The sequence below is a fragment of the Lacerta agilis genome, chromosome 11, assembly GCF_009819535.1.
Source record: "Lacerta agilis isolate rLacAgi1 chromosome 11, rLacAgi1.pri, whole genome shotgun sequence".
In the NCBI taxonomy this organism is placed as follows: domain Eukaryota; kingdom Metazoa; phylum Chordata; class Lepidosauria; order Squamata; family Lacertidae; genus Lacerta; species Lacerta agilis.
The window spans coordinates 38,097,906-38,124,655 of NC_046322.1; the positions used below are offsets into that span (position 1 = coordinate 38,097,906).

The 26,750-nt window shown below is 41.6% G+C and overlaps 1 long non-coding RNA gene across 1 annotated transcript; it reads right to left on the minus strand.

Moving 5' to 3' along the window:
• Positions 1 to 3,397: 3,397 nt before the first annotated feature.
• Positions 3,398 to 26,461, minus strand: LOC117055117. The gene is made up of 3 exons (XR_004427578.1): positions 26,365 to 26,461; positions 10,958 to 11,105; positions 3,398 to 3,787 (listed from the first exon to the last, which is right to left on the minus strand). It is a non-coding gene; the product is annotated as an uncharacterized LOC117055117 (long non-coding RNA).
• Positions 26,462 to 26,750: the final 289 nt, after the last annotated feature.

Consider the following 26,750-nt stretch of genomic DNA (forward strand, 5'->3'; position numbering starts at 1 on the left):
GTTAAAGAAATAAAAGGGGGGAGAGAGACAGGTGGATATTGTGGGGGTTCTCGGCAGGCCAACACAAGCTGTGACCCGACAAGGATCCCCACACACCAGCTATATATGACAGCTCATCATGGACTTGATAAACTGGATTTTGGTGGTCCTATAGGTTCACTTGTTGAAGGTTACGCTTCCTGGTAGGTGGGCTGTATTCAGCTTGTACCAACCCTGGTATATAGGGTGTCCTTGAGATCTCCCTTTGCCTAAAGAGCAGAAGCCATGCTGCGGAAGGCCCTTTTTGTCTCTGCCACAAAGCAGGTAATATGAGGTAGGTAGTGGGACTTCTTTCCGTTGTGACACTTGATGCCACAAAATAAAATCTGGGTTTCTTCCACACTGGACATGTCCTCTAGATTAGCCATGCTTTGTTCACTCCCTTTGTTTGAGGCATCTGCATGATGACATGAACAGTTTCCTCCCATGTCTTCCCTGCTCAGCTTCCATTTTTTTCCGGAGCTCAGAAATTTTGATTTACTTCACACAACGCAACAGCTGAACCATTTCCTCAGGTGCATCTGACAGATCATGCAGCTCTTCTGGCCTATACAGGCTGTTAATGGTTTATATATAGTGCTCCGGCAATTTCTTTCTCTATGCTACTTTCCTCTCTGGGAATCAACATCATCCTTTCAAAAATTGTTTTTTTTATTCCATTTCTTTTCCCCCTCTCCTTCAGTTGCTGCAGGGAGTGGGGAATCGTGATTGGAAGTGCGGTAGCCTTTCTCAATATGCACCATCGTCCCCATGAAAATTGTGCTACACAATATTTGGTACTAGGGAAAGAGAGACTGATCACTTAGCTACAGAATATTATTTGGATTCCAGAAGCCTAGAAGCAGATGTGCTAATCCACCTCTGGTTTAAAGCAGAACAGCAATGATTAGGTGCTGCTAAATCGTCTATGTCTAGAAGCCAGTGGCTATGCAGTGAATATGAACTTGAAAGGTTGCCTAAATGGGGGAAAGGGCTCTCCTTCACTGACTTTTCCTATGTGTCTGCCGTGCTCCTGTGTAGCCTTTCAGCACTAGACAAGTATCAGTGAAAGCTGCAATAGACACATGCCCTGCCTGTGGGAATCATTTTTTATCTCCTGCTGAAGTAGAAATTAAGTTCAGGGTGGCAAGCCATGCTACTGTATATAATCAATGCTAGAGTTTCCTTATCTATAATTGCAGTGCGATGATGATAATAATAATAATAATAATAATAATAATAATAATAATAATAATAAAACCCTCAATTTTATTTTGCATAGAATCTTTTATACCAGCTAAATCCTCTATTGCCTTTACAAAAAAAAAATCAAAAAAAAAATCCACGTTGCACTCACATATTGGGAGATGCTGAGTAGGTCAAGATGCTACTTTTTATTGGATTAGCTTCCTGGCACAAATGTAAAAGCAAGCTAATTGGATCACTATCTAAGCATCTCAAACTAACATCCTTTCTATGTCTTTGGCTTTGATGTGCTAATGAATTAGCCCTCTAGCACAGTCTAACCCACCTCCCCCTCTTCAGGGTTTTGAATATTAGCATGCGGAGGAATAATAACGACAACAATAACAGTAAGCAGACTCTGGAAATTTCCTCCAAGTTTAGTCAATAATAGCTCAACGTATTCTAAGCATTATTACACATTATTTGAAATGTGGCTTTCATTCCTACCATACAGATACCTGAAAAGGGACTGCTGGCCGGCACTAGCTTATTTCTTTGTTTGTAGACCACCCCATGACAAAAAGCTATCTGGTTGGCTCACAGCGTTGAAATAATATACAACAGTACAGTAAGAACAGTGAAGCATCAAAGCAATGCAAGTTTATGAAGGAATCCAAGAAAACAAAATCAGCAAACGTACAGCATGATTTAAGCAACCTGGGGAAGTTGGAATCCAGTGAACTAAGGGTCATGATTTTGAGTTAATGCTCATCCTTGGTCAGTGCTAGGGTGCAAGAAGGAAAGTTTGTGGTCCTGTTGACCAATAGCACTGCGATTTGCGTCATCATTACCTTGCCCACACCATAGCCTCTCTCTCCCCCACAAAGCAATTCTCTCCACCATTTTTCTCTCAGTGGGGGATTGCTTCCAGTCTTAGGTCCTCATTGGGAGGAGGAAAATTTCAACAACAACAAAAAAATGTAGGATGGTTCAGCTTCCCCCTTTAATATTTGGGGAAGAAGCTGACTCTTATACACAGGGCTGATGTTGTAATGGAAAATTTGGACCTCTGTGCTTGGGCACCCTCTGTGGGTGATGATCAGAGACACCTATTCTGCACCAACTTTCAGATTCCTGAAGCTGCAACATTGCACGAGATAGTTTTTCATTTTGCACAGCAAAAACATATGCAAAGTTTCTCAGACTTATATAATTGTGCACAATTTCATTGGTTGCATTTCAAATAATTGCAGAAAATTAAAGACAAACTATATATTTTTTATTGTCATTATTTACTTTAAATATAGACCATAGCAGTACACAATACTGGATTGACATGATAATCATAAAACATTTTCCATTTAAAGAATTTTCAATTGATAAGTAAATAGCAGCCATGGAAGGCTGTTTTGGTTTAGTGGATTAACTCTTTGCCCCACGCAATAGTCCTGATTTAGATCGGGATTGTGAAAAACCTGCTATTTGCACTGAAAGACAATCTCCCATTCACATCAAGAGGAACTTCGTTTAGAGTACAAATAATATAACTCAGTCCCCAGATTAGTAATACCCCTCCCCACTCTCTCACTACATATAAGGGTCTGGTGACTTCTGTTTCAGTGTATCTGAAGAAGTGTGCATGCACACGAAAGCTCATACCAAGAACAAACTTAGTTGGTCTCTAAGGTGCTACTGGAAGGAAATTTTTTATTTTTTATTTTGTTTTGACTATGGCAGACCAACACGGCTACCTACCTGTCCCCAGATCTAGACACTTAACAAGGACTGATGGATGGAGCAAACAGTTAAGGACCTCCTCAAATCTATCCTACTATGGTCCAGACTAGGGCCTCACATAACGGCTTAAGAAAACAATTCACACAATTGCTTATTGCATGAATAATGTCGTGCCAACCCATGGTATCGGTTTTTATCATTTAGTTGGGTCTCCAAACGTTCCCCACCATCAGAGTTTAACAAAACTAGGCAAGGCATTGGACATGCATGATCAGATCTTGCATCTGTTTAAGGGATTTTTTTTGAAGCCACCTACAGGGTTCTGAATTACATTTGGACCCTGACACTGGGAAGCAGATTTAACCCATGGTCTTTTCCCAATGCAAATGGCTTCTCCAATATGCTACCTGACCCGTGAAAGCCTCTGGGTCTTTTTATGAAGTATTTTTGTCTCCTGCCTTCAACTTGGAGCCTTCTAAATTCCTGAACCAAGTGAATGCAAAAAAGAAAGCACACTGTAAGCTACATCTTTGCTTCCTTCCCTTATTGTGGCCTGCAGTTCATGGATTCTTTCCACCTGGGCTAGATGCTGCTTTGTCTGTGTTAAGTTGTTTTAAGCTCTTAAGAACCAATTCTTTAATCTTTATGTGGGTTCCCCCCCCCCCAATCTCTGTCAACATTACCAGTAAACTGATTCCCGATTCACATCAGTGTTTACCGTACGACATTGTAACGAGGGACAAAAGGCAACAGTTGAACAGCTCAGTGGTGAGATTCTCACTGAAGTATAAGCCATTCCCTTTTGCTTCAAATGGTCTAGTGAATTCTTTAATCTTTGATATAAATCCTGGAGGGATGAGATTTCAAAGCAGAAAATGCACCTGCTTGCATTCATCACAAAAACACAAAAGGGACAATATCCTTTTCATTTACAAATGGAGGTGTAAAACATTTCTTGATTTACTTGCTTGATGGATTCTAAATGTACATAAGTTTGCTGAAAACCTTTTACACATGCACACACACACACACACACACAAATAACCTTTAAAATGTGATACATTAGTTCAGAGCTAGCCAATACATCTTTCTGCCTGAGGATAAGGGCAACACAGTCTTCCCACATCTGACACAGTGACATCAGTTGATGGGTGGGTGTGGTTTGAGCCAAATTGGTCCCCTTTCTGGGCCAAGATTGGCCCACGAATGAGTGCAGGAACTGTGTGTATGCATACATACTGAAGTCTAGAAAGTACTGATTCGACTTGACAGTGGGGAAATGTAGTGACAACAGGAGCCCTTTAGTGCCACTGAGGCACTGATTTTCTGCAGTAGACTGGAAGTGGGCCAGCCACTGTGGTTTCGCTTGGCACTGTAGAGAGCCTATTTCAATCCCAAAATGCCCATCGCCACAGCCAAGGCAACAGTGTGTGGTACTTTACTGTGCCAGCCATAGCAGTCCCCAAGAAAATAGTATGAATAGTTCCTCACAGATTTTTTTTTAAAAAATCATCTTTCATTAATACACACATTTTAGAGGGAGGGACTTTTTGTATGAATGCACTTGCACTGTAGCACTGCGCGCGCGCACACACACACACTGCATGAGACTGCGGGGAATGCCGAGACCAAGGCAACCACAGCAGCTGAAACAGAATGGAAGTTTGAAGCCATGTTGACATATGATGAAGTGTAAGCAGTCAACGCAGATTAAAATACCACTATTCAGTGAAGAGGGGAGTGAGCGAGGTTGAACCTCTTCCACAATTCCCTGAACCGTTGAAAGGAGTCCATTAGTGCAGGGAAGTAATGGTGGCAGTGCAATCAGGAAACATAGGGCAAGAAATGCAGGAAAGCTGAACCTTCCTCAGCCACATGAGCATCTGAAGAAGAAGAAGAAGAAGAAGAAGAAGAAGAAGAAGAAGAAGAAGAGGAGTTTGGATTTGATATCCCGCTTTATCACTACCCGAAGGAGTCTCAAAGCGGCTAACATTCTCCTTTCCCTTCCTCCCCCACAACAAACACTCTGTGAGGTGAGTGGGGCTGAGAGACTTCAAAGAAGTGTGACTAGCCCAAGGTCACCCAGCAGCTGCATGTGGAGGAGCGGAGACACGAACCCGGTTCACCAGATTACGAGTCTACTGCTCTTAACCTCATAGGTCACTATACTGCCTATAGTGCTCTGCCAGTTCTTCTGTGAAAAGCTAGCACTATACTTCCGGCGGCGACGCCATTGCGGAGCGGTCGTGGGTTGCCTCGGCTGCGAGGCGACCCAGTCCGTCCCGGGGGTTGGAGCCCCGCTACCGCAAAGCGGGGCTCCGGTGGGGTGCGGGAAGAGCGTCCCGCACCCTGGGCTCCCCGGCTGTGCCCATTAGTGCTCTGAACCCTTCCCTCGCTCCCCCTGTAAAGGGGGAGCGGGGGTGAAGGGACAACGGAGCCGGGCTATAGGGGACATGCCCCAACCGGGACGCAAATGCGGCGGTCACCCCCGCGACGAGCGTCAAAGTTCTACCTGTGCTTAATGGAATTAAAGAACCCGGTGGTCGTGAGTATTCGAATGGCTTGACTTTATGTTTTTCGGACGATCCGGGGGGAAGAGGAAAGGAAGCCTGCCTCCCTCCCTTCGGGCGAAAGAAAATAACCAGTTTAAGTGACTGCTGCTACAGTAATGGATACAAAGTATTTGAACTTTGAAAAGTGAGACTGTTGAGATCTCCCTTTGGGGCGTAAGTCTGTAGAAAATATCTCTGTTTAAAGTTTTGGTCTTTGCGCTCTGGCTTCAGGAAAAATGGCGATGGAAAATTTGGATTGACGTGGGAAACAATTGTAACAAAGGGAGGAACATAGAGACAGGAACTGAAATTTGACACTCACCCCCTCCCCCAATATGTTGGACTTTGTGTTTGAACTTATTTTGAACTCTGAACTAACGGATGAAGAAAGGCTTACTGTCTTGGAGCTGGAACTGCTTAATCGGAAACTGAAAGTCTTGAGTGGGGTAATAAATAAATAAAAATCCATTTCCCACAGAGGAGGCTTTCCAAATGTTTTATTCAATGGAAGGAAACCTTGGCAAAGAGTTGAAAGGGATGCTTGAAGGATGGAGAGCGATGACAGGGCGACTCCGAGTAAATGATCCGTTCTTTGGGGGTGGCAGCCCCGGGACGGTAAGATTTGCTATATCCAGACCCCGAGGTGTGAGCTCGGGGGCAAGGGACAAGGAATTAAGATATCTACAAAAAGAAGAAGAATGTTACAAAGAAGCGGAGGAGCCGAAAGAGGAGGAGATGGGTACCCTGATGCTCGATGCAAGGATTGATGTGAACTGTGCCTGGATCTGTGGACATATGGGAAAAGAGGACAATTGGAAGATTGGTTCCAGCGATAGACAGAGAAGGACAATGGACAGAGGGGGAGTGGGATAAAGTATTAAATGTAAAATTTAAATGGTTTGTCATGGTATTCTGAAATCGGAGGGCGAAGGTGGTTAGTTTTAAGTTTATTTTGAATAAGTAAGGAGATATTCGAGGTTTTATGTTATTAGCAGCAAGATAAAGGACAGAAGAAGTTAGTATAGATTTTTTGAGAATATTTTGTTAAGATTTATGATAAAGTAAGAGGATTAAGATGATTGTTTTATTTCTAACTGAAGTTAATTTTTAGAGAAAAGTTGTTAAAAAAAAAAAAGAAGATTATGGATTTAAAACCGAAGGTGAAAAGGCAGGGGAAGTCAACTGTCAAGATTCGGAAATAGAAATTTTTTCTTTACGTATGCAAACAAGAAGAAGAATCCTGGCAATATTTGTATTTGTTTTGTATTTGTGGGTGTGGGTTTGGGTGTATGTTTTGTTACGAAAAATGCCAATAAATTCTTCATAAAAAAAGAAAAAGAAAAGCTAGCACTATAAATTGTGTTGGAAGTAAGAGAAATTGCTACCAATTAGAAAAGTCAGGACAGACAATAACCCTGCTGCATCAGGCCAGTGGTCCATCTGGACCAAGCATCCTGTTCTCACAGCGGCCAAGCAGATGCCTATGGGAAGACCACAATCAGGACCTGAGCGCAACAGAACTTTTTTCAATGTATCTGTGAGGGGAATAGGGGTATCCTAACAGCACTCAGCACCCTTATCAAACTACTCTTCCCATAATTCTTTGTGGGAAGCCAGGACTGTTTAAATTCCTATCACAGTGCTTTAAATGCGTGGTGCAAATGCAGCCCCAAATATTATTTCCCAAGGATTCTTCGGCAGAAGCAGTATTGTATCTGAAAACTGGGCTATGATTCAATCCCTCTGATCAGCGAGGGGAAAAAAACCAGGTTTTAAATGGCTGGGGCGAGTGCTATTCTGCTCTGAAGTGAGTGGATGTTTTATGTACAAAATAAATCAGTTGCTTTACTCTTTCACTCATGAAAGAGTCTATCTGTCACATTGAAGTAAAGCTGCTTCCCTTGATCCAAAGTTTGGGAAGACTTTTAAAATCTTGAGGGGGGGGGCAAGCCACATGCATTTAAAGAAAAGCCGTAGAATAAATTGGAAGCACAATGTCTGCTAAAAGTGCAGAGCAAAGTAGCAAGAGAATGGAGGCAATTAGGAGCAGAAAAGCCAAGGCAGGTGGTATAACCTGCTCCTTGCACAGTATTTAAATACTTTGCCTATAAATTTGGAGCTCAAACCTGGAAGAACAAAAGGGGAAGCAACAGTCTTCAGAAACACCATGGATGCAAAGCTTTTAAAGAGAGGCTCCGTGGCTCAGGAAATCCTCGAGCTGGGAGTCCTATCACCACACTAGAGCCAGGTGGGATGAAAAGGGAAGCACTTTAATTCGTTCCTCCAGAGTCTGTCATCCCAAGGCAGCGAGGGAATCATTGTTGTTGTTGTTACTATTATTATTATTATTACTATTATTATTATTATTATTAATTGAATTTGTATACTGCCCTCTACCCGGAGGTCTCAGGGAGGTTCACATAAAAAGATCACAGTATATAAAATAAAAATAAAAGTACAGTAATAACCCAATAATACCCCCCCACAAGAGCCAATTTAAAAAGGGTATGGGATGTTGATCAGGTCAACCACAGGCCTGGTTAAAAAGGAACGTTTTTGCCTGGTGCCTAAAGGTGTATAATGAAGGCGCCAGGCGAACTTCCCTGACGAGAGCATTCCACAGGTGGGGATCCACTGCAGAGAAGGCCTGTTCTCATCTTGCCAACCTCCTGAGCTCTCGAGGAGGCGCCACACAAAGGAAGGCCTCAGAAGATGATCTCAGGGTCCGAGTGGGTTCATATGGAAAGTGGCGGTCCTTGAGGTATCGCGGTCCTGAGCCGTTTAAGGCTTTCTAGGTCAAAACCAGCACTTTGAATTGGGCCCGGAAACTAAGCGGTATCCAGTGCAGTTGGACCAGGATTGGTGTAATATGCTCAGACCGTCTTGTGAGTCATTACATCTCCATTGGTGAAAAAATAATACAAAATGCACCACCCATGAAAAGATTATTTAAAGTGATTAATTTTAAGTTTCAGTCATTTAACGCTGATCAACTTTCTATCTGCGTTATCAGAATGCATCACATCAACATGAGCTGTTTTTTGGGGGGGAGGGGGGTGTTCCCCTGGATGTAATATACTGCTGTGCCATCCTTCTCTTTGAAAACAGTTTGCCAGAGAGTATTTTCTTGTTCTCATTCCATAGCTTGTGCCTGAGTGGATTTCAAAGCCTTTCAAGTCATGGGGGAAGGAGAGTCTCTCTGGTCAGAAGCACTTGCCACAAGTGCAAACCTTGATCATCCTTGTAAATATCACTGGGGTTTTTCTCGGTTGCCTTGAAAGATTTGTATTAAATCCTGAGTTGATGCCGGTCACATCTTGTTCAAGCCGCTATAGGCAGAATTCAAGAGGATAAGTGAGGTGAGAATTCCTTCCCTTCCTTTGATGATGGGGGAAACGTGGGGCCTATTTCTAAATCAGTGATGATGGGACTCAATATTACGTTAATTAAACACAAGAGTGATTTTCTCGAAGATTATAAATGAAATGCTTCAGAAGGGGAAATGGGAATTCACAGAGTTCTAGAAAACTGAGCTCCGAGCGCCTTCTCTCTCTCTCTCTTCCTTAAATCCTAAGATTCCATAAAATTATGCAAGCGTGGAAGGGAGCCCCTGACATTATACAATGCTACTTTTTATTCTGAAGTCACTCCAGCTGTGAATAAAGAAGGAAGCCCCGGAGAGGTTTTTCTTTCTCATTTTTAACCTTGGCCTCCTGGTGTGCTGCCTTGAACTTTCCACAGAGTCCCCTGTTTTGTTGGAATTATTTTGTTAGATGGAATTATTTTGCTTATGTTGAAACTCCCAGTTCTTGCGGTAAGGCTTTTTGCCTATCCCCTGGCTACTGGCCAGTTCTGGCATCCTCCTTCTTGCTTACATTATACATTTTTGACGTGTTCTCCCTTGTTGTACACTTGCACAAAATTACATTTGAATGAATTACCAGTGCAGTTTAATCCCATAACAATCCTGTATGCTTGGATGGTCCCCCTAATTTTGCTGTTGGTTCCTGCTTACGGAATTGCCTTGGGAAACATCACATGCCTTTTACACTGTCTTTTCCATATACCCCCATTGTTCTGGCTGGCAACTGTCTGTATCGAGAGACAATGGAGTGGGCCTCCGGGGTGAAGTCAAGCTGCTGAAGAATCACAGCACCTGCTGTGGCTGCAGAGACTAGTAGCTCATAACTGTTTCCTCCTGCATTTTTTTTGCTATGTTAGCAGCCTAAGGATTACAATATTTACAAGTTGCTACCATCCCCATTTTTTTTCAACCTAAAGCTGCAATCCTACACACATTTACCTGGGAATTAATCTCAGTGGGACTTAATTCTATGTAGGTATGCTTTGGAATACATGGTTAATTTGGTTGCGGACTAAGCAAAGAACTACTAACTCTGTCTTCCTAACACATTTGGAAACCTACAAATTTAACTTCCCCCTTCCCTGCAACAGCTACTGAGCAGGCAAGCCCAACCTTTCAATTTCAGAACACGAGAGAACATACTAAGGGTAAAGGTAAAGGTAAAGGGACCCCTGACCATCAGGTCCAGTCGTGTCCGACTCTGGGGTTGCGGCGCTCATCTCGCTCTATAGGCCGAGGGAGCCGGCGTTTGTCCGCAGACAGCTTCCGGGTCATGTGGCCAGCATGACAAAGCCGCTTCTGGCTAACCAGAGCAGCGCACGGAAACGCCGTTTACTTTCCCGCTGGAGCAGCCCCTATTTATCTACTTGCACTTTGACGTACTTTCGAACTGCTAGGTGGGCAGGAGCTAGGACCGAACAACAGGAGCTCAACCCGTCGCAGGGATTCGAACCGCCGACCTTCTGATCGGCAAGCCCTGGACTCTGTGGTTTAACCCACAGCGCCACCTGGGTCCTATACTAAGGGTAATCCAATGTAATTACTGAAGTGGATAGAAAAAGACAGCCAAGCTTGGAAACGATAACTAAACAGCTCTCTTGTGTTTTGTTTGTTTTTGAGAATCCATGCAAGTGATTGATTTTCAAGTACTGGGTGCACTTTTAGAGTATTCAGTCATTAACTTTCCAAAGTGTTGCAAATCAGAACGATCAATAACTTCTGTGAGCAATACTGGAAAACTTGATGAGGCAGGATAAGACTTTGTGGAGCACAGACTAAGCTCTGTGACAGATTTTATTGTAACCGTTAATATGAAACTGGACATAGAGAAAATAAGGCATTTTGTCAAATTTGAATGGTTTATAATACTAGAAAATACACTTACATTGCAATATATGAACATCTCACACATTTGCTAATTTAGGAGATTGGTTCATTTAAGAGATTAGGCAGCAACTCAAGGGTTTTTAGTGAAATATAAAAACTGTTTTTTATGGTGTTTGTTTTAACAGTCTTTTCTAGCAGATGCATAATTTAAATTGGATATAAAAATTGTTTCTGTAAATACTGCAATTTTGTATCAAGTCATTATTATACTCACCATCTCAAGAGCCAGGTCTCTTATACCGCAGGAGCTTCCAGTCTATTCATCTGTTTTCTTTAGATCCAGATCTGATCCGACTTCTCCAGAAATCCTTCAAGCATCTCAGAAATGGAATCAGCTGCCATCAGCTGCTGCCACAGCTTTGCTAATAGGAAGCAGGTGAAACAGACAAATGATAAAAGTCATACTCATGCAATTACTCAATTCAGAGCTGATTTCATAAATGTATGTACATGAGTTAGATGACTCTCCGCTGAAGGTGTGATCCGCCCTCCATGGGAAAAAAGCATTCTGCCTGAGCATTATGCACGTGATGCAAAACATATTGTCAGCCATGCTTGGTCTGTGATGGCTGTTTCTCACAATCAGGTTGCTACACAATATGGCAGACACCCACTGATTTCTGAGCCCACTTTGCTGACCATTTCACCCTTGTTTTGTTTCATCTGCATTTACTTCCACTTTGTTTTGGGGCACAATCTAAAGTGCTGATTCTTACCTACAAAAACCTGTATTGTTTGGAAACAGGATATGTTCTTGCCCACCCATTGTACTCAACATTGGAGGCCTCTTTCGGTATGCCCTACCACTTTCACAGCAATTGGTTGGGATGGGATATAGGGCCTTTTCTGTTTAGGTTATGGAGATTCTGCATTAGATAAGTTGGTCTGGCTTCTTTTCTTTTCCACATCAGAACTTTTTGTTTCACCAAGCTTTTAGTGTGCATGAAAGTTTTGTCTCCCCATTTTTAGGCTATTCTCAGGAGGGTAGGAGTTAGATTTATTGTATGGGGGTTTCTTGTGTTGTTCAACTGGGAAAGATAGCATTAGGCAAGCTTTTTTCTGTTTCCCACCAACAACAGCTACATCATACTCACTGGTGTGGATGGAACATAGTGGAATGAACATATGGGGAAAGTGCAATATTCCTGATAGTGTGGATACTCAATTCCGCTTGTGGATGACAGCAGAAGAGCAATGAGTTATACTCACTTGGGAGTTACCTGTCTGGAAGCAGCCTCAGTGTATGGTGACTTTTAAAGACAAGCATCTGACAAAATACTGGCAGGCAGAGCAAAAAGGCAAGTTCTTTCCATTAAGCTTGCATCGTATTTATGAACAGATAACATTTCACCCCCAAACCAAATTAAATCATTACATTAACAATAAAATGCTCACCTGCAGGCATTCAAAGCCCATTAAGCAAGACTGAATGGGAAACGGGACTGCCCTTTAGAGCATTTCAAATGCTGTTGATACGCCACTCTGCTTGTGTGCAGTATTGATTGCTTGAGTAATGAAGGGTCTTTCCGCCTATGGAAAATTCACTGAGAATCATCTTGGTACTTTGCTCCTAGGGATAATTCTGAGCCATATGCCACTAAAGAACAAAGGAAGTGCATCACATGTGGAACAGGGAGGAGGGAAAATATTAAAAATTAAATTAAGCTTTAAAATAGAAGACTGCTCACACTGTATATGCAAAAGAGATGAGGAGAGGATTTCAAAACGCAATGTTAAAAAGAACTGGATATCTTTCTTCAGATATTTGTTCTGGAATCAGGACTGCTCTTGCACACACGTTTCTCACAGTGTTGGCCATTGTAAGCATGAAAATGCCACATCATTTCTCCTTGTCATTTAATACAGGATTTTTTCTTACCGCAAAAAAGATGCCGGTGACATACACCAAAACACGTTGCAAGTGGTTGTTCATAATTGCAGGGGGGCAGGGAATGTAATTTGAGTACTATGAACATGCATTCTTTCCACAACAAAAATGCAACCTTGAAAAATGTTTATAATTTGCTCTCAACTGAGTAACATCTACGAAAAAACATAGGAAGACCCCTGTTGGATCAGGCCAAAGGGTCATCTACTCCAGCATCTTGTTTTCACAGTGGCCAACCAGATGCCTATCTACAAGTAGGGCCTGAGTGCAACTGTGTTCTCCCAGCTTGTGTTTCCCAGCAACTGGTATTCAGAAGCATATTCTAGCAACAGAAGTAGAGCACAGCCATTGTCATTTGCAGTCACTATCTATCATCTATCAATCTGTGCAACCCTGTCTTAAAGCCATTCAAGTTGATGGTCATCACCACATCTTGCAGGAGCAAAATCCACTATTTATTCTGTGCAATGACAGCACTAGTTGCTGATCCATTTGTGGCATTCACCAGTCATTGGCAGATATGTGCAAATAGGAACATCACCAGTCATGAATGATCACACAATCAGTTATTACAGATGGGGCTCTACACTGCTTTTCACATGATGGCCCCCATTTCTACAACATGGTGGCCTGACCCTTTCAAATTCCCATCTTGCAGAACCTTCTTCTCAGCCTTCTTCTCATCAATAAGAACAGGAAGCCTATCAAGCAATAACTCTCATGGGAGATATAAGTACGTAAACCAACCCTGAATCAAACATAGTTCCAGCTGGAAAAAAGCCCTGGAACCTTAGAATCACCCTCACCTTTTTAATTACAATAGTAAAAGAAAACCCTACTACTTTGCAAAATTGAAGCCAATGGAGAATTTCACAGCCCAATAATAAACTGGAGGAGCAGATACTAATTATGAAGAAAGTCAAAGAGAAGTCAAATGGCTTTTAATACTGGTCCAGATATGAAGAAATGAGTAGGTGATAAGGACTTTCAATAAGACAACATCTGATCATTTCATTATCATATGACATTCAAAATGTAGGGTTTTTTGTCCCAACCTTCAGTATATTGTCAGTATATTATAGTGGTGAACTTTGCAATATATTTTGATTAACATATATTAAAAGAAGGATAAATTGGACGATAGGGCTTTTTGAATGACTGTTGTTTTTTATTTGATGTTGTATTTGTATGACGTTTTTGAGTTCAAGGTGGCTCAACAACACAGCATTAAAAATTAACCTATAAACATTTCCACCTGATAATATTTCAAACAACAATAGCAGCAGCAGCAGCAGCAGCAAGAAGCCAATCATATACGGAAAACCTTCAATGCTACCCAAAAGCCTGCTGCCATCCAGACAGTCACTTCTTCTAAGCTTTCAACCACATGGCAGGCTGATCAGTCAGCCTCACTCAACCTTGGATAGAATACACTTTCTTCCCCTACAAATCCCATCACTCTTGTCCATTGACCATGCCTTTCAGGGATTGATGGAGAGCTTCAGGTTCCTCAAACCTGAACTTCAGGATAACTATTTTTTCACTCAAGACTGTAGATGAGGAAATATCAGCCGCAGTGAAGAAAAGTCCAAAACTGATAATGTAATTTCAACTGCATGGCCTGTTGGCACCATCTTCCTGAACCACCTCCTGCTTCAATGGCTGCACTCCTTCTCGGGAACTATTCATTCAGTAAGTTGCATGACAGGAGTGTAGATTGTGCCTCTTGTCTCTGGTGGGGATGATCATTACTGCAATGGCCTAAAGGCCCTGATGAAAGAAGCATCTTTTATGTAATGCTGCAAAGCTAGGCACCAATTTTGCCCCAGGCTCATTACTTAACAAATTCAAGGGGCCTGTTCACTGGACATTCAAACAGTATAGCATGCAATTTTCGGTCGCTCTACCCAAAGGCAAACATACCAGTGCAGGAATATATTTCTCGCCGCTCATCACTACTTGTACATGTGTGTATGTGTGTGTGTGTATGACAAAGATTATTTTCAGTGTTGGAGATTGTGCTGGAAACTACAATGCTGCTGGTCGCAATCTGAGTTCTGACAGCCAATTTTATAAATTACTTTAGCACAGAGAACATTATGACATTAAGCTAGAAATGTCACCAATTAGGCTGAGTATATGGAATGGAACTTTTTACAGTGTGATGGGAAGGGAATTGATTCTGTGCCACACTAGTGGGCTGAGTATCAAGACATGACTGGTAGAGGCACATGTTGTCCAATTAAATTGAGGCAATTCATTATGCAGTCAATCGTGACACCCACCCATTTCATGCTGGGATTCCTGTTAAAGTACATTGTCTGCTTTTCATCTTACCTTTTCAGTATCTGAAACTACTACTTTCTTAAACTATTTTTTCAGGAGCTAAAAACAGGATCTAAAAACTACTGGAAGCATTTCTAAAGAAAGGGGGGACATATCTATTTAACAGCAAGTACATATATTCAACTATAATGTGTAGGCCACTTTAACATGAAGTGTAGCAAAAGCCCTCAGCACTCTTTAACATCTGTGCTATTCACACCGAGGACCCATTCAAAAGTTCCATTCCATTAGGCTAACTCTCCTGGTAAACTGAATACATGTATATTGAATAGTTCACTGAATAGAGCCATGCAGTGGGATTTTTCAGTGTCCTCAATGCAGAGTAAGTAACGTTTTCAATGGGTTGAGTCATAACCAGTGCCTGCTAGTGGAAGAGAGAGAAGTTCTTTCTGATTCATCCTCTTTCCTGCATCCCCCCCCTTCTCTCCCCCAAAATATATTTCTGCACGATTTAGGGAAGAAGGAGGCAGTGGCGTAGTGTAGGCTTCCAGTGCCCGGGGCAAGGCGGGGGCAGGTGGAAGGGAATGAAACAGAATATGCATGTTCATTCAACTGCCTAACAGCATCTGTGTCACCCAGGATATCGCAGTCGCAGAGATAAGATAAGAAGAGTCGTTCTGTTGTCTGGAGAGGTCACTTCCTGGTTTGCATGGAGAAGACATTTTAAATGGAGCCCAACAACAGGAGCATGCAGCTGTATTGAGGCAGCACTGGGTGTTGAAATTTTGTGCCTGGGGCAACCGTCCCTGTGCCCCCCCCCCCACTGGCAGGAGGTGATATAGGAGGCTGCAGGGTGGCAGGGAAATCAGCAAATGTGTCTGCCTTCGCCAGGAGTCATTGGCCTTCCATATTCCACAGAATATGGAATTGGCCTTCCATATTCCACAGAATATGTTTCTATGAATGGAAGGGCACCTTGGATCCAACACAATGGGCCTGGGAAAGAGATGTAAAATTAGTAAGACATAGAAGTATGGGATCTTTCACTGTGCAGGTATTATATGACTTCTGTCAGGAATTTTTTATATACTCCAGACCTTGACAGAGAGTATAGCAGCTGCAGGCATCCGAGCCAAAAATAATTTTGGCTTTTCCCCACCTGATTTCACTTGATGTAGTTCTCCTGGGGGATAACCAGTACTGTCTGTTTCTGTTTTTAAAATGTATGTGAACAATAAAAGCAAGATATGGCCTCATAAATAATCCACACACATCTACAAAACATTGTTTTGCTTATGTTCTTGTGAAGGCATCCATAAGCCATGTGATATCGCTGCAGTAAAATGTGACGCATAGAACCTTTCATAAGTGAAGTTTGCCCATGTTTTAAGAAAATAGGCTTCAGATGGACACTGCTTGCAGCAAGTATGGATCTGCAGCTCCTCATTCATAAAAAAGCACATAATCAAATAGAAAGAGCCTATACAACACCATGCATTCATTAAACGTTTGCAAGAGAAACATGTATATTGGTTAGCAGAGGTGTTTGAGGAGGGTAAGGCTGGCAGAAGTGCAGAACCACAAATGTCTCCCTGCCACATTGCTAAATGCATTGTATAAAACCTTCATTTTACTATCTGTAGCAGGTTGTCTTGCATGTCAAACCTAGTGAGTTAATCACAGCACATTTCTGTACACACACACACACACACATACTGTGATGGTCTTTACTATTTTAGATATCAAAGTCAGAGATTCAGGCTCCTTTTATGTCTAATAGATTTTTTAAATTTTTATTTTACTGCTTGTATGTGAGGGAATTCTTTCCAAATATTTTGCTCTCCTAAAATCCCCACCTTAAAACCCTCCTTTTCTTTCAGTTATTACAACACAGCACAAACAAAAGATTCAAACTGTTTTAGAAGCAACAGTTCTGGAAGAATAGGGGATTTGGGAAGGGGAAAAAAAGACAGGAAGTATGAACACCTGGAATTTTGTAAATCTCATAAATGGAGCATTGGGATTGGTGCCAAGCTCTATTCTAGTACCTTCCTCGGGAACTTTTCCAGATCAAGGTTTACATTCCCTTCTGGGCAAATTTTCAGAGATCACATGCCAGTGATGGGTAGGGCCAGAAGCAAAGGTGGGTAGAGGAACAAATGTACTGTAAATTTCCCCTTTGTAAAACAGGCTTATTTTACATACACTCCCATAGCTCTCTATCTTCCATCCAGGCAACCTAAGAATATAAGAAGATCCCAATGGCCCATCTTGTCCAGCATCCTGTTTTCACTGTGGCCAGCCAGATGCCTGTAGGAATCCCACAAGCAGAACCCAGTTCCAAGAAGACTGTTGCCTCCTGCAGTTTCCAGCAACTGATATTCAGAAGGATACTGCCTCTCACCATGGAGGCAGAGCACAGCCATCATGGCTGGTAGCCAATGATAGATTTATCCTCTTTGCATTTGCAGAATCCTGTTTTAAAGCAACCCACTGCTATGAGTTCCATAGCTTAACTATGCAATCAAGAGAGATTATAAGTACTGAAGAACGCATTCCAGCCAGGCAAACAAACCCTGAAGGTGTATGCAAAGTAGAGTCATGGAGGTAGGGAATGAATATAGGGTCCCTTTTGCTAATGTTTTCATATAGCATAATGCTCCAGATGACTTAGCCTGCTTTGTGTTCAGAACAAAATTCCTGTTCAAAAAAGAAATGAACACTGCTGTGCTGTATGTGTAGATGAGCTTTGCCTACTGAAATTTGGAAGGGCTGACTTTCAAGGTCATAACTAACTAAGTTTGGATGGAGGAAAGGTATAATATGCCGACTAATCAACCAATCAAAGAACAAGGGAATTATTTTGGCATAATCATACATTTGATTGAGATATCAGTTACTGAAACCCCTGTGGGTCTTATTACACTCAGAATCAGCTCCGTTGTCAAAAAAAAGTGGATCTTGGCTGAAACTTCTGCGGATGGGGTTCCTAGGAGACTGATTTAACAGGGAGAATAAAGATGAGTCACAGAACACTCCTTATCATTTCTCAGCCAGCCGAGGTCTGTGTTGATTACTGAAAAGCATGGGTCTGGTCCAAGGCTAGTGTCAGGGTCTGTTTACTTGGAAGTTGTGGGGCTGGGAGAAGAGAAGAAGAGAAGAGTTTGGATTTTATATCCCGCTTTATCACTACCCGAAGGAGCCTCAAAGCGGCTAACATTCTCCTTTCCCTTCCTCCCCCACAACAAACACTCTGTGAGGTGAGTGGGGCTGAGAGACTTCAGAGAAGTGTGACTAGCCCAAGGTCACCCAGCAGCTGCTTGTGGAGGAGCGGAGACGTGAACCCGGTTCACCAGATTACGCGTCTAGTGCTCTTAACCACTACACCACACTGACTCTACATTGTCAGGTAATTCACACTACAGTCTGGGTGTTTAGAAGTACAGTGGACCCTCTGGATATGAATTTAATTCGTTCCAGGGGTCCGTGCACACCCTGAAAAATTGGTATCTAGAGGCACCGCTTCTGCACACGTGTGTGGCATGATAGAGCACTTCGGCGTATGCGCAAGCAGTGAAACCTGTAAAAATACTTCTGGGTTTGCCGCTTTCGCAACCCAAAGTTTACCGGTACATTACTCGAGCGTAACATAACTCGAGGGTCTACTGTAGATCCTGGTTCACTTTATATATAGGATACTTGCTTCATAAATAGCTTGGGTCACATGTGTCCTCTTTCTCACAATGGGGTTTCCACCCTGTTTCAAGATCCTGCTTCCAGAATTCTGGTGCATTGGCAGAAACCTTTCTCGCTGTGGGAATCTTTGTGTTTGGAATTGCCCTGACACTTTGGGTAGTATTCAACTAAGTTTTGCTTATAGTAGACCCGCTGAAATTAATGGACCTAACTTAGTCGTGTTCATTAATTCTATTGGGTCTACTCTGAGTAAACCTCAGTTGAATTTGGATCCACATCTTCCTGCCCATCTCTTCATTTGCATTACCATGGTATGCCCTGCTTCAGAGAGGTGCTAAAAGACATTATAGCTAGAGGTCGGGTGGGAAATACAGCCATCCTTTGAAGTTCGTGTTTCTCTGAATTTTGCAGTACGGTTCTCCAACCCAAAAATGCATACACTAGTGTAAAGTATGCATTAAAATGCATGTGTTGGTGTACATAATGTACAAAAATACATATATGAGGGGAAATGGTTGCAGAAATGTCTATAGTGGGGAAAAACTACATACAACAATATGCATTTTAGGAAAAATCCACTCTAGAATGCTGATCAATTTTCATAAGGACTTTAAATAACTATAACAACAACAACAATACTGATCTAGAAATGTGGAGAACTGAACTTAAGATTGGAAAAATAAGAAACTGAGAGAAACTGAAACTGCCAGTTCCCCCCATCTTTGCTTATAATACTGATAAGAACTTAACATGGACATATGCACGAAGTAAACTGGGTCTCTCTTCTTCTCTTCCCTCCCTCCAACAGCATCTTTTTCATAAGTTTACTGTACTAATTGATTGCAATGAATAATACCCTCTATTACAATATCTCCCACTGCCCCTCCCCTGCTGTTAAAATTGAAGCTTTAATGAAAGTTTGCTTTAATTATATTACCCTACCCCTGCTGTTAACCGACTGTATAATATCTTAACTGCAGCCCTCAAAATGCTCTGCATGTGCAACTCCTGGGGAACGTTCCAGGGCAGCCATTGGAAATCAACTCCCCTGCATTTAGAGCTGCTGCCAAGGAATCCTTGTAGCTCCAATGATATGAATGGGAGTTGCATGAAACCAATGCACAACTCTGGGGTGATTTGTAAGTAACTGGCTCCCCACTTCCACCCCCCAAGATAAATATGTGTTTGAAAAGATGTATATGCTGTTAGGCACATTGCTTGTCTTATCTAGTGTGGCCTTGTGCCCAGTTTTATGGAGGACAGGTCTCTGTTAGAAGGGCTGTCTGGCCCAAGTTGGTCTGGAGATAAAGAATACTATGGGATGCCCATCTCTCTGACATATGTAAAGCAACATCTATCAGTTGTTTCAGACAAAGACATAGCTTTGTCTAGACTTTCCCTGAACCAGAAGATCAGACTCCTGTCTTTATTTGTTTTAATTCCCCAGCTTTCTGTTTTTTATGCTGTTACACTACTGTTGTTATTTTCGTATTGGTGATGTTGCTTGGAGATTTTTAAAAGATATTTAGAAATGATTTAAAATAAAATAAATGACTAAAGAAAGATTGAACAGGCCAAACATGTAGGATGGCATCCGACTTCCTCATCCTGTCAACACAAGGATTTCTGCTTGTGCAGTGTGGCTGTCACCCCTCTCCTCTCCTACTCTCCACAAATCTGCTCCAGGGGGTTGGGGGAACCCACAGAATATATTTAGGGGTGGAGGGCTGATGGAGAGTGGGCGAAAGTCCCCTTGTGAAAGGGGGAAACCTTGCACTTATGGGATGGTTACTGGGCACTATGCTGATACAAATCATATACTGTAGTGCTTCCACGGGGGAAATTGGGTGACTGAGACAAGGGGGTAGACTTACTGGATTTTCTTTGGAAAGGAAAAGTCTAGATTAGATGAGGAAAATTTATGGGCTGTAATTAGCAAGAACATTATGTGGACGTTACAAAAAAGGAAGAAGAAGAAGAACAAAAGAGCTTAATGAGGAACACCAACCTCACAATAACATCCATTTAGAAGCACCCAATGTCTGTTCTTCCAGACCTCTACAACACTGCAAACCTTCTAATGAATTCCACTTGCCTGTACTTAATATTTCACTACCTTGGCTTTGTGTGCATCCAATTATCAGCAAAAGTTGATTCATGCATTTTATATAATCACTCTAGAGACATAACTGGAAAAAATACATTACCTCCTAAAACTGGCAGAAAGAGGTAGGATATTTATTTACCTACCTCATAGGGATGTTGTGCTGATTAATTAGCGAATATTTGCTCAGTATTACACATCATTTAAGGGATAAGGCTCCCCCTCCATTCCCGCTAATGTTGTCCCTTGTTCATTTTAATTGCTTTTTAAATCTGTGTGCACAGAGTACTTAATTGTCAGGATCTCATTGCAACTGAGCTATGTTTATTTTATTTTCTAAAAAACCATGCTTTTAGCACCGGAAAGTGCATTTCTCTGGAAACTGAACAAAACAAAAAACAAAAAAAACCCTTGCAAAAATACAAGAAGCAGGTGATATAACCCATGGAGCTAAACAACTGACAGACATGACCATTGAAGTCTGCAGAGTGCATGGGAAGAGAGCAACTGGAATCATCTGTGTTGCTTTCCTGACCAGTAAGTATAGCACCAAAAAATGTCAGGTTCTTATCAAATTTGGCATAAGACCCCATCCAAAAACCTGGGAATCTAGCTAACTAGATTCCCAACTTAACTTCCCAGACAAACCTTAAGTAGCATTAACTTGGGTTGATACAGGTTTACTTGGGTGCAAGTCCCACAGACTCCAACGGGACTTATTCCTCGTAAGTATGCTTAGGATTGAAACCATAAAGATTATTTGCATCAACCTGAGAATCAACCACAACAGTGGATTAACCATTTGACACCTGGAGACATTGGGCCCCTTGATGTGTCTTTGCTCTCAATTTAAAAGGAATAAAATCAAGAATATGGAGAACCTGCAACGTTTCAGTCCAAAAAACAAAAGGGCAGAAACTGAGACATAAGGGAAGAACTTCCAGATCAAAATGATAATTGCACTGGCACATGTGAGTAATAGATCTGACATTTGATTTTAAGTTTAAGCATTAATTCAATGTTTAATTTATTACTTAGCGCATCTAAGCCAAACAGGTTTGCCAGGTTGTAACTGGAGATTCCCTGTGCACCTTTAAACCGTCTGCTGAATCAAGGGTTGAGGTAGCCCTGGTTTCTCTCTCTTATAGTGCAATTCCATCTCCCCGCCGCCTGCTCTGTAGCACACTCAAAACTCTGTAAGAGCAGAATAACAACCAGGAATTGAATCAGACAGGAAATCCTTATCATTCATTCAGCAGGAGGTTTAAAGTTGCAGCACCATTCTCCAGGTTGTAACATAGCAGCCCTAAGTAAGGGTCAGATTCTATTTGCATTTTCTGCACAATATGGACTGTATTGAGTTTTGGTTTGCTTCCAGTACTGTGAGGGGGTCCAGATGTTAAGGGTATAAAAAGGTCTCCTGCTCTTTAAATAGCTGTGTAGGAAAACTGCACCTGCTCAAATGTCCTCTTCTACACAAAATGAAGGAAACATTCCTGTTTTGCATTTGGCTCCATAAATTGTTAACAATTTGATATCTGATGTGGATTTGCATATCTACAGGTTGAAGCTCGTTGGCTCTCTTAAAAATAGCAAAAAAATAAAAATAAAAAATTGCCTGATAATCAAGTAGAGGGGGAGACAGCTTGGAAGCAGCAGTGTACAATGCTGAAGCCTCAAGAAATTCAGGGGCACCCTCAAAGACTTCCATTCTTTACGCTGCTAGCATGTTCTCCCCCTTTATAGAGTGAAAGTTCTCCATATCTCCCCAGAGTCATCTTATGCAGATAAGATGCTCTATATAAACTAAAGGGAAAGATGAGGTTGGCAGCCTACTTAATCTTAAGAAAAGGCAATAGCTGTCAGAAATTCTATAGCATAAAAAGTCCCTAATTTCAGATGTGCAAGGAGTCAAGGTCTGATAGCCACGTTGTTATACTGTGCAAAGTAGATAGATGGCTCCTTCCTTATGCTTGATGTGGTCTTGTCATTAATGGAAGACAATGGGCTTCATGGGTAGCTGGCTATTTCAAGAATCTGAAACCTGTATGTACTAGTAGGAGCTGGGTCACCTAACCTTATAGAAAATGTGCAAGAAGAGAGTGGAATTAAAAGGGATATAATACCTGCAAGACTATGCATTTCCTAATAATATGGATGGAGTAATAGGAAAGTCAACCACAGGCTTGCTTTTGCAACCCTGCGGTAGTTGTTCAATCTGTAAATTTGAATTTATTATAACTGTCTTTTACAATGCTCTCTCATTCAAAGGAAAACTGATCTGCACCTGTAATATTCAGGGAAGGGAAAATATAAAATAGTATTTTTTATTTTTTTATTTAGAATTTGTAATCTTAGAGATGAAAAGGACACAATGATCACTTGGTCTAATGTTCTACTTTAACGTACGATGCTGCCTTATGCAACAATAAGCCAATTTTCAAATTCAAAGCCCAGCATGAGCTGTGGTGCCAACACTGAACGTTCATGTATATGCAGGATTCCATGCTCTTACTTCAGTGGAAGGCAGGTATACCTGCTGTCATCCCTTGTACATGCAGAGCTACTCTCTCTGCTGGAATGAATAAATCTGAATATGCTCATTGCAGCCTCTATGCATCACTTGGTTGGACAATTACACATTAACCTGTATCTACCCAACCATACTGTGCAACCACAAACATGAATATGTATAATGACCAGGTGAAGAGGTTTATAACAGGAGTTAGTTCATGTTTCAAGAAACAAGCCAATAATTTAGAAGGCTCTTGCATTCACTTGTAAAGGTTTTCACTTAAAACATAAGGTCTTCTTTCATGGCCAGCCTTTGTATTAAAATAAGTTTCTCAATTATGACGCTGTTATTAACTAATTTCAGAATAGAAACCTGATGCTGCGTGCTGCTCAACCTGCCTGACCCTCAATTAAACATGCCCTGCACAGGATATTTGGTAAACCTGGATAACAGAATCAACGTTGTTATAAAATGTACTTTTCCACTTGCAATGCCAAAAAACTATCCCTTGAGGTAGAAAGTGTGTTTTCTCTTGCCTTGACTGCTCAAGGAAATAGCATGTAAAAAATAAATAAAGGCTGCTACAGATCCAGCAGGAACACATGCAGTCCAACTCTGTGTACATTTGCTTAGAAGTAGATTCTGCATGTTTCAGTGTGGCTTATTCTCAATTTAGTGTGCTTAAAATTTCAGTAGTAGGTTCTAATCCCTTACTTGGAAGTAATCCCCATTGAACTCAATGGGGTGTACTTCTGAATAAACCTAAATAAGATTGCATCGCTATTTTACGACTCTAATAGTATCTGTTTTCAGTGTCACCAGGCAAGCAGTTGTGAAATGAATTGAATTAAAATGAAGCCCTAGAGCTTGGAATTATGAAAACACTTAAATAAAAACTACAGTAAAATGTAGTGATTAGCTACCAAAGGAAAAACAATTCCATGTGTGTCATCATAATACTTTTTAAAAATAAATAAATTTAAAAGTCTGTTTTGAGAGAACTCCCTTAGATTCATGACTTCTATAGCACTCAACATTTAAAGCCATTTTTCTTTTTTTAATGACGCTGAGATACTTGAGGTCTAAATATAATTTCTTAAACTGACACAGGAAGCGTGACCGACCCCAATTATGACAGACAAGCACTTGTATCTCTTGATTCAAAGGTGACTTGTGCTTTGTATTTACACACACATGTTCCACTGTCTACCGCAACCAACCCTTCAAAAGTGCACGGCACAGAAAGCAAGGAGTCGAGAACAAAGCAGGACCGCTGTCCTTTGATTGCTGCTCTCCTCCTTCGCCTTCCACTTTGAAATAGAAAAGATTCTGGCAGCAGTCCAGACCCCTGGCTCCTCCTGAGCTCCAGTGGTTTGCTTTGCTGCAGCTGAAGTAGCACCTGCAATGGCAGTGCACAGTGCTCATCCACACATATCTTTTGCCCCGCACTGTCTAGGCACAGGCCCGTGCTTTCAATCTCTGTGTTTGAACACTTTGCATTTTTTTGCCCTGCCACTTTCCCCAGGAAAACCTGTTCTTTAATGCTGAATCGGAACAAACAGCAATTTGAGTTTTCCACAGGTTGCCATTCAGGGGCAATGAGTGGATTTTTGCAGGAAAAAAACACCATTGCAAAGGGGGGGGGGGAGTACCCAGACATGGAGCTTTAAAGTTCCTAGAAATGTGGCACAAAAGGAAGTCGGGATGAGTCTTCAGAAACCTCCAGCTTCTATGGGGTCCTAACTACAGGGTACATATTGACTGAAATTGACAACTCCCTTTCCACCCACTGCAGTGTAGAACAAATTGGTGTACCACACTGAGGGCTGTAAGTAGCTGTCTACAATAGGCCCCATGGCTACCACATCTAGGTCCCAGCACAAGGGCAGCCAGTTGCACCCATTGCAACCAGCGGTAATTGAAGCCCTTAAACCAGATTCTGTGAGCTGTTGTGACTCTAAACCAGCCTTTGGCAACCTGCTGCCTTCCAAGTGTTTTGGACTATAACTCCCATCAGCCACAGATAATAGCTGGGGTGGCAGCAGGTTTGCAAAGGTTGCTCAACACACAGTACCTTACATGATTAGGCCTTGCATGTTCCATTTCCTATTTCATAAATTATCAACAGACAATATCGTGACCAGAATGAGAGGGGAAGCCAGTAGCAGCAGCCCAAATTTGAAACAGGAGACTTCTGTTGCCACCTATGCAATCTTACATGAAAGTGATATTTCATTGACATGAATGGGACTTATTACTAGACTGATAATAGAACAAGCATTGTTGTGTTATATATATGGGGCATTTTAGGAACCAAGGAAATGGAGCTGCCATGGGAAGAATATGACGGGCTCTAGACTCCAGCTTCAACTGCTTATTTACTATTTGCATAAAACAACAGCTATACCCAATTACAAGTGTGACAAAGTTTCCAGCTTTGTAGATAGGAAAACCTGATACCAAACTGTGGGGAAAGTTGATTCAAAATTTGCAGGTGACATTTATTTTAATTGAAACTAACCTTTATATAGGGATTCATCTGCCAATCATGGCGTCAATGTATTGTTATCAGTTTGTGGGTGCTAGACACCCTAGATTCCTGGATTCAGTAAATATTAGAATTTAATTGATGTTTGGAGTGTTAAAACTGGATGCCAGACATTGGATTTAGCAAGTATTAAAATAGAAGCCAGGCCAGCTTCCTGTGTCAGGAAATCATCCGGGTGACAAGTCATTAAGAAAGACAAAGGGAATGAGTCACTAGGAAAGCAAAGAGGAGGCACTCTGTGCCAGATGGCAAATGGGAGGGGAGAGGCTGCTCCCTCAACTTAGAGTTTAGTTTGGAAGACAAAGTGGAGTTCAAAAGTAGAGTCTGAGTTGGCTGTGAGATGACCTGGGGGGAAATATTGCAGTTAGTAAAAGTCAGCAAGTTGCAAAGAGTCAGAGCCATGGCAGGTGTCTATTTTGAATCCAAGGATGTGTCTATAGAAGAAGCAAGACCCTCTTGGAATATCAGTGCTGTGAGCCCCTCCATCATAGACTCAGGTTGTACATACATGTGTAAATAATCCACTTGTCATAAAGACACCACAAGTCCCTGCTGTGCCTCATTTTCTGAAAGAAAACACATACCTTGGGTAACTGTGCCTGCCACCTCTGGAATCTTGCACCACTTGGAGATTGGGGTGGTTTGCAACAGTATATTCACATATTTTATTAGGATTCAGCATCCAGTTACAATCTGTTCTATTGTCTTCATTGTAGACATACAGTAGGTAATAGCCAAGAATGTTTTAAGCTGCAAGACAGTAACAAAAAGACGAAGTCACCCAAATAACAATAAAACAGAAGTGATTTTTGAAATATAAATATGTAAACATATGGAAATATGTATATAGAATACAAAAGACAAGTTATCTAGTTGGGACCACTGTATAAATAACAATGAAGGTCTTCAGATAATACAGATAATGATTGATGAGCTCTCCAGGATTTTATCACATTTCATACTTCTTCAG